Here is a 9,207-nt window from a genome sequence, read left to right on the forward strand (position 1 = left end):
TACGCGCCTCAGAATTAGGCTTATGCGAACATATGAGACACTAGAAAGCGTGTTCATTCAACTTCAACTTCAATATTTGGCTCCAGGCCTCTCTAAGAGTTATGCCCCAACATTATTCCGATTTATGATATATTTCGAGAGTAAAGTCTTGGAAAATTCCAAGGCACGTTCCAAAAAATCACAAGGTTCGAACTTGTTCGAATACATCTTGTCGTGACGGCGGTTAGGCCGGGACTTCAGGACAGTCCCGAGTTGATCTAAAGCGTGTTCATTGAAAGGAGATATCTGACCGAAAACTGTCGATCGATCGATCGATCGATACAGCATGCGCGAGACAGATTGCGCCGTTGTGAAAGTGCGGCAACGTTCACGTATGTAGTCGATCGCGCAACCATCTTAGCTATTGATCTCTCTGCGTCGAACAACCGCCATCAACGCATCGATCGACGTCGCTCCGCGTTTTGCGCGTCTTTTGTCTGTCAGAAGCGAGTCTCGGGAGTGTCGAAAAGATCGCTGCGCGATGTCGGGATGTAACGTAAGTATCTTATTAAGAAGTAATCTCCTCTTCCTTTCTCGGCACGCGCATCCCGATGCTTGTCGCGAAGTGTCGAGTCAGCGTCTCTTACACTCGTTATCATTATCGACTCAGATGAATCTCGGGGGTGTCGAAAATAGCGATGTGCGATTGTTGAGACGTAACTGAGTACATTAGATTTGTTCTTTTTTGCCTGAACTAGTGTAGACTTGTGCAATAAGTTAGAGTGAAACAAACTATATTTGTCTCGCTCTAACTTATTGCATCAGTGTGTACTAGTTCAGAAATTTTCTCGAAAAAACAAACCTATTATTGGGGAATAATCTGTGCTTGTGTCACGACATGTTGATTTGATGTTTTTGGCACTCGTCATTACTATCGACTCGTTTAAACAGTGGTAGAATCGGGCGATATTGTCGGATTTATTATTTATTCACCTAATTTAATTTAGTCGAATTCAGTTTAATTGAATTCAACCTATCGCCGTGATTAATTAAGAAAATTATTTTAGATTTCAAATTGGACAAAGCTCGAGGTCACACATTGGATGCAGTCGACGTTCTGAAGGATGCGAAGTACAGAATCCGGCCCAGGCCGAGCAGAATAGACTTGAAGGTAGATTCAGAAATTCTCTGCGCGTTTCTCTATGTAACCCATTGCGGTCGAGAGCCGGGAAAGCCGTCAGAATGACGAATGCTCGAATCACAACTGCAAAGGACTAATCCACTCGTGTTTATGCGCATTCATTCGTTAAGCCGCATCTCGAATCTAACCTACGAACCTATTCTGTTCCACAGATTCGAATGTAGTAGAAAGCGAATGATTCTGAGTTGGCAGTCTTTACAATATAGAGAAGCAACAATTTAAATTAACGCGTTCAATCTATTTACACAGAGAAAATATTATAGTTTTTTTTTTCATATAAATTTTTTTCAATATTTTTCTATGTTCTTTTCAATTTTACTGTATTTTCCATCGTCCAGAAATAGACTCAGTATATCTATCAAAGTCTATATATATCTTGCCAAGGAACATAGTCAATTTCAATAGAAACATAGCAGATTTTCTCAAGAACATATTAAGTATTTTAAGTTCTTAAAATATAAATAGCACATACGAGATGAAAGGATAGTGAATTACTGCAGCATGTCGACCTATTTTTGTCTATATATTCCTCGGTTATAAAATCTTGTAGTATAATTATTACTATAAAATTCTCTCCCCGTATGCGAAATGAAGCATAATTGATGTCGATAATGAGAGAAAGCTGGATGCGATTTGCACGATCCGATGTACTCGTCGACGGTTTTCCGAAGTAGAATTAGCTTCTATCTGGCCACGTAATAAGACGGACGATGGCGTCGTAACTGCGGCGCGTCGCGTTTGCTATAATCATCTCGCACTTCATATCCGCATTAATTTTACACGTGCCGTTCGCAAATAGTTCTTCCACGTGAGGAACATGCGAGATGAAACCGCCGCTATCACTTCCCGTTCATGAAGATAAACGAGAGTATCATGGCTCTCCGTCCTATTCAAATATGCGATTCCAAGATGAAAGACCGTCTCAACTTCGCTCGGCGCGCGTACGCCGTCGCGCCGCGCATTTCTCTCTCTTCCTCTCTTTATCTCTCTATTTCTTGTCCTCTAACTCGTTCTTTTATGTCCTTCTTATTATCTGTCACGTTCAGAATACATATCTCGTGTGTCATAACGTTCAGTTGCATTATCGCGGAGAAGGAACAGACTATTTATAACTATGAAAAGGAAGAGAATGTTAAGTATATTTCTGTAACTTATATTCGTCTCCGAGTCGACCAAGAGTGTCAATCATGTACTTTGAATAACAGGGTAGCAAAGTACAAAGTATCGTTAGCTTTTCATACGACAGATCACAAGATTTAACACGTGTTTTATCGTCGTTGCCGCGCAGATTTAATTAAACAACCTCGGGAACGCGGGCTTCGCAAATGAGAGTCTAATTTTCTAATTATACAAAATATCTTAACTTTTTTTACTTTTCACAGCGAAAAGTTAAGGCTTTTTGCAACTTCGGGAGGTTTCAAGTCGCGACTCTGGACAAGTTGGGAAGGAAACGAGCTTCGAGTGCCACATTAGAGGAGGCTCAAATGCTCGATGCATCCCGCAAATATTTGCCAAGAAATCGATACGTGCTCAATGAGACTCTCGCTGCAAATTTCATTATTGCTTTTTATCTTACGCCTTTCTGCCACGATGAAACGCGTCTCGTATAATATACAGCTTTTTCTTCGCTTGCTCTTCTGCGCGCGTTGCCATTTTTCGAAACGTCATATTCTTTATTCAACCCCGAGCGCTGGCGCGGGGACACGAAGCGAATTGCAAGCAGCGTGTCCGTCGTTTAAGTTTTATGTATCTCCGCGATTTGCGATATAAGAGAATAAAACAGAGATATGAAAGCGCGCTATATTATATCGAGATAACTACTCTGACAGATGTCTTATCTGTTATTTCTTTTTAATATAATGGGAGTTATAAAATATATCTTTTAATTTTTTTAACAATAATTTAAGTAATAATAATTCAAATAATAATAATTGTTTAATACTTCCAAGATTAAAAGATTTAAAAATATAACAGAATATTACGAAAAGGAGAGGAATTGAAGGCGCGCTATATCATCGAGATAACTACTGGCAAATATCTCTTATCTATTTCTTTTTAATGGAACGAAGAATATCTCCTAATTTTTCAAACGATAATAATTTCTTAAATCTGTGCCCCGAATTTTTAAAAGTACGTCAGATAACATCAATCAAAATATTATGAAAAGGAGAGGCGCGCTATATCATCGAGATAACTACTGGCAGACGTCTTATCTATTATTTCTTTTTAATGTAACGAAAATTTTAAAGTATACCTCCAAATTTTGTGAATAATTATAATAATTTAAATAATAATTCCAATAATAACAATTTTTAAATCAATATCTCTTTAATTTTTAAAAAATATGTCAGATAATATCGATGTAAATATTGCGTGTTCTTTGCGACGAGAATAAACAAACCGACACGGAGCTTGAACTCGGGAATGAAATGTGGAAGCAATTTTAATTACGACATCTCCCCCCTCAGCCCCGCGACATCACGTGCCGACTCCGTGACGTTTGAACATGATTTCACGACGCGAATGGAAGACCGAGTGAGATAGAAGGAAGTTGGAAGGCCGGGCGGCGGAGAGAACGCACGCTAGGAAAATATCCGGCCTCGCTTTGACTTTAAAATCGACCTTAAGTGCTTGCCGAAAGCGCTGAATTACGCCGTCGAGCGGCTAAAGAAATATTTTCTATCCGAATAAAAGCGCCGTCTCGGCCGGAATACATTGCTCCGTTATATTGCACTCACGAGATACGCGACGAGCGTTTGTCTAAGAGGCGAGGATATCCTGCTCCTTTCGCGTCGCGATGCTGCAAATCAAGGTTTCGCTCGACGAAATTCATCGTGTCCCACGCGTCTTCCCTCGCGTCGTCGCGTGATCGAGGAAGCGACTAGGGTCCTTATCGCGTACAGTTCTTCCGAGTGATCGACTTTGCCGGAAGGACACACATGGCGCCTCCCGAGCGCTGCCACTCCCGTTTTCTCGCGAGCTATCTCGAACGAGCCGGGTGCTCACTCCGATATCAATTAATCAATCGAGAAGCGGTCTCGATCGAGCGCAGAACACGATTAACCGCAGCCTCTTTCCGTTCTTCTTTTTATTTTTCATCGAACCGTGCCTTTTCCGCCGCTTCCACGACCGATTTAATGGCTGTGTTCCAAATTGGCCCCTGTCTTCGAAGGGACGCCTAGATACGGGGGAGTGTAACTACGGGCGGAAGGAGGTGTGCGCTTCTCGGCGTGTGATTTCCTTGAGACTTGATTCGAGAGAGCACGAGAATTTCTCTCTTTCTCGCAATTCTTATTGGCATACACTGCGAAAATAGATATTTAAGAAGTAAAAGAAGTATTTATTCGATGGATACAAGTTTATTTATAATGTAAAATATTGTTAGTAAATAACAATAAAATAATATATTTTTTCTTCAAACCGGAATTTTTCACGAAAACGATTGTGTTTATTCTATTAAATAAAAGAATTTAAATTGAAATAAATCAATACTCACCAAATAAATATTTTTTACTTTTTAGATATTTTTTCTTTCAATGTAATTACTGTTATGTATGTGTTTCTTATCGCAAGAAGAGATAATTTCCGAGATATCTACGCGATTTGTCAGATCACGATGCAAGCAAACAATCGTGCAAATTGCCAGTTGAAATTTATACGTTCCCACAAAACGCACCATTTTTCCATTTGTTTTGTCGTTTTACTCTTTATTCCCTTTATTTCTCTCACTTTACATTCCGTTCGCCGTTGGCCACTTTGAGGGAGAGAGTGGAAGGGAGGGGAGAAAGCTTCTGTCTGTTATTATTATTCTTGTTAATGAGAAAAATCTACATTCGCTCGTGTGTCTCGTTTTTTATCGAACGAGTTACATTAGGAGACTATTTTTGAAGCGTTGTTTAAATATTCTCGTAACTGAGCCATTAATTAAAATGATCTTCGAGCGGCCACTTATACGGCGCCGTAAAGTACAAATAAGATAAGAAATACGGAATAAGACGTCGTCCATTTTTACATCTGGCGCGTTTAATCGCGAGTTCCCTGATATTTCCTGACTCTCGCGTTTATATATTACGTTGTTACGCGAAACTACCTGCAGCCCGATGATTTGTGAAGGGAAATATCGATCTGAGCATTTAAAGCGTTCGCAAACTAGATCAGATTCAGAAACTGAGTACGCGCCGCCCTATAATGAGAAGCTCAAGATCGCGTTCGCGATAATATTCTCTTCTCGAGACAATATGTTGACACATATCACAAGCGTTCTCTCCCTCTTCCGCGAATAATAACAGCTTAGCTTCCGCGCCCCTAAACTTCCTCATCCGCGCATGCGAGGCAACCACGTAAGCGAGGGATTACGACAGCCACCGGGTATCCACAGGCAAACACCGGTGTTGCAAAGAGGGCCCCGGCCGAACGATGGGAAAGGGGTTATTGGCCAACGTGTGTATTGGGAATGAAAAGGAGCACGTGAAGCTCTTACCTCGTCCCGGCCTGAGCACGCAGTGCGCGCGAACGTGAGGTTAGGGCTTTCACACATAGATTGCCGTGATCATAGACATAAGACGTGAATTTCAGTTGAAGAACCAATCAGGAGTGTGCTGTAGTTTTGTGTAGAGGTCACAACACGATTTAGACATGATGAATTTCAGAGTGCACAGTCAATAGTCTAATGAGAGAACGAAGAAGTCGAAAGTAAGTTCTTTTGTTGGATCATTGGCTACGCTCCGAAGATCATTCGTATTGAACCGTATTGTGATCCGCTGTACTCTAGAAAAAGATAAAATCCCCGGTAAATCTGATTGTATGCAAAAGTAATTAAGATTCATCTGATCCTAGTCACTCTGTCTGAATCTTACTTTTACGGTCACGTCAACCTTTTTTCAGCTAGAAGAGTTCTGAAGCAATATCTTGATTGGTCCTTCAGCTAAAGTTCACGTCTTATGTTTACAGTTACGGCAATCCATGTGCGAAAGCTCTTAGTGGAAATTCCTTTCCTTCCAAATGTCATTTCTCGCGGCGTCCTTTCCAACATTCTCCGTTCAGCTCTGCTCGCCTTGACTTCGCGGGATCGGCTCCTCGAAGCGCAAACGGGCACGTTTCAACCTTACGTTCTCGCATGATGCGCGCAAATAATAACGTCGTGACGCGCGTTACGAGCCCGTATGCGGGAATCGGAGAGATTTTGATTCGGGTCTCGCGTACGAGGAATTTTGGGGATTCTTATAACCGCGCGGGAACCTGGATATCTGGGTCGATTAAGGACACGAGCCAACAGGGAGATGAAACGCGAGAGAGAGAGAGAGAGAGAGAGAGAGAATTATTCGAGGTCACCGCGAGACTTCCGCGTTTCGAGCTTTTTGCGAATAATTATCTCACGCGGAGAATAAATCGAAGTTCCATGAAATATTGATGAACACGTCTTCGTGCGGTGAATTGACGTTAATGGCTTTTCCGGGCTTCATGTTCGAAAATTTTCGTTAAAACGGGCATTGCCTTCATATTATTATACGGAATGCACTGGTGCGAACAAATACACACTCGCTCGCGCGCAAGCGTAATCATTCGTCCATTGTCGGATTTCGGCGTTTTTCACCGTTAATTATTTTTGGCGGCTGGTGGCATCACCAGCACTATCTGCACATTCACTACCCACTACTGTCACCGATATCCGCCGTCGCTTGTTCCAATTTTCCGTCGCACAGAGGAAAACAAAAACAATACCATCCCTGGCGCATATAACAGCGCAAACAATCGAGGTTGCGTGTAACAGATCTGTGTTTGTCGTGGGTGAAGTATATTTTTAGGAAAATGAAAGTTTTTGACGTTCGGCCAAACTGAAAAGTTCTGTCCGCCGCGTTGCTCATATTTACATTATTCGCTAACGATTTAAAGATATTTAAAAAAGTAGGAAATACGACTAACAAAAAGCTGTCCGAGAGCGCACGTAATTAAAAAAAGAAAAACAGAGATCTCAATTCCAGCGAAGCCACAATTTTATCGAAGCTACAATTTTCCCCGATTTTGTACATGGATAAAATTAGGAGACAGTACAAAATTAGGAAATAGAGAGACGATAATGCTCGACTCCGAGCCATTTCTCGCGCCGGAGAAAAATGTCGACCCCAAATTCGTCGAGGAAGAATCTATACAAGGTGTCTGAAAATTCGAGACATATGGTGTGCAAATAGAACTCACCAGGCTGAACGAGAAAGCTCTTTACCATTTTGCAAACAATCACATTTTGAGTTTTTAATTAAAGAAGATATTGGTGAATGATCGTATTCGATGCAGTACAAAATGTGTCGGTAAATACCATTTCCGTTGTATATTTATACAATACCTGAGCTTCTTTCCGCGTACATTAAGTCAAACTAAACAAAAAAGTCCTCTGTCATTTCGCAAGTAATCATATAGATTTTGGAATCTTTAATCAAAGAAGATTGGTGAGCAATTGTACGCGCGGTCCTTTTTCAGTGTATTTTAATTAATAACTCAAAAATCGATGTGGCTATTTGTAAAATGATAGAGTACTTTTTTCTCCAGTTTGACGAGTTCTACCTGATACACACACCATGGCCGTGTCTCGAATTTTCAGACACCCCGTGTATTTCGAGCGTTGAGTTTTTTCGGACGGTCGATTCGCGAAATATAGCAATAATCTGTCCAACAGACGTCCGTGTCTCGAAATTGCCGGGGCGATATTTTCGTGATCTAATTCTGCCCGTCGCGAATCGCGCGCGCACACCGCACGGCAAGACGGTGTTTTGGCGAAATTTTCGCGCGAACAACTAGAGCGAGTCCGTAAAGTTTCGTCTCGTCACAGCCCGGCCGGTGCCGCACGCGTCGTTTGCGACGCGACGCGTAATGCCGGGTGACTCCTTTCCCAGGTTTGCGGACGACCAGCCGCGTCGCACGTGTAATAGACCCGGGTGATTTCCGCAGTCGCGGACACAGAGACCAACACGATTTTCGGGAGCCCAGGATGGCGGCCCGCCAAACGGAACGGTGCCGTCCCCGTATTGTCGCATCGGGAAAGAACTGACCATCGTGGATCTCCTGGTTGAACCGCGGCATTTCGACTCCCAGTAATTCCGTCGTTTACTTCCGACCTTTCTACCTCTTTCTCTCTCACTCACTCTCTCTCTCTCTCTCCTTTTATTTTTCTTCTCTCCCTTCGGGAATCGGAAAATCATTCAGGCGTGTCGAAGCGCGAGCTTTTCTTTCGGGATGTTTCTCACAGTTTGTTCCAGAAAATCAATCGATAATTAAAGTAGGAGGTTCTTTTCGCGCTCTTAGCGATTCTTCGCGCCGCGCTTTGCAGCTTGCGTTCGAGCGAAATAACGCTTGTAATAAATTTTATAATTTAATGAATGTATTACTCCGTTCGCGCGCGCGCGCACACACACACACACACACACACACACACAACTGGGTGAGATTGCGACCATGTATAGACGAACGGTGGTCAGTGAGCGGAGAAGGAAGAGGTTAATTAAGTTAAACGACATAGTAAAAATGTAATGTTAAATACAAAGCCGCATTTTTGCGCGCGAATATTTGACGTGGTGTAAAATTTTTAATCTACACTCGCGCAGTGTCGCATAATAACGAAGTGGCAACAATAAATTAGTCATGTTTTACATTAAACGCGTTTATTTTAATAATTCTCGAAACGCGTAGATAATATGATTTGTGCGTTGCGGTTACGCGCCGAAGTATGCGACTATGACTCGACGTTGATTCTCAAAACGAATCAGCCTGATCGGCGGTTTTTCTATGAAAAAACATCCGCGAGTCCTGCAAGACTACTATATCGCGCGTGATCATCCATCAATCTACTTTAATTAGTATCTTAAGATTTATTGCGAATATCGCAAAACAGTATGGGACTTTCATGTTCATCTACATTCCCACAAAAATCGCGAGGGAGAGTCTGGGATACCCTATATAAGCAGTATATATATAATAAATTAAAAGTAATAGTATATATATATATATATATATATATATATATATATATATATATA

At 41.7% G+C, this 9,207-nt stretch overlaps 1 protein-coding gene across 1 annotated transcript in view; it reads left to right on the plus strand.

Annotated features, from left to right (window-relative positions):
- The first annotated feature begins 1,043 nt into the window (after positions 1-1,043).
- The window catches only part of LOC116848238 (octopamine receptor Oamb), a 72,702-nt gene continuing 64,538 nt past the window's right edge, over positions 1,044-9,207 (plus strand). The window contains exon 1 of the mRNA XM_032824124.1: positions 1,044-1,150. The gene's annotated coding sequence lies outside the window, so the exon portion shown is untranslated. The remainder of the gene's footprint in view (positions 1,151-9,207) is intronic.

This window comes from Odontomachus brunneus, unplaced genomic scaffold, assembly GCF_010583005.1.
Source record: "Odontomachus brunneus isolate Ranch 3 - 2012 unplaced genomic scaffold, Obru_v1 Obru_scaffold_092, whole genome shotgun sequence".
Classification (NCBI taxonomy): domain Eukaryota; kingdom Metazoa; phylum Arthropoda; class Insecta; order Hymenoptera; family Formicidae; genus Odontomachus; species Odontomachus brunneus.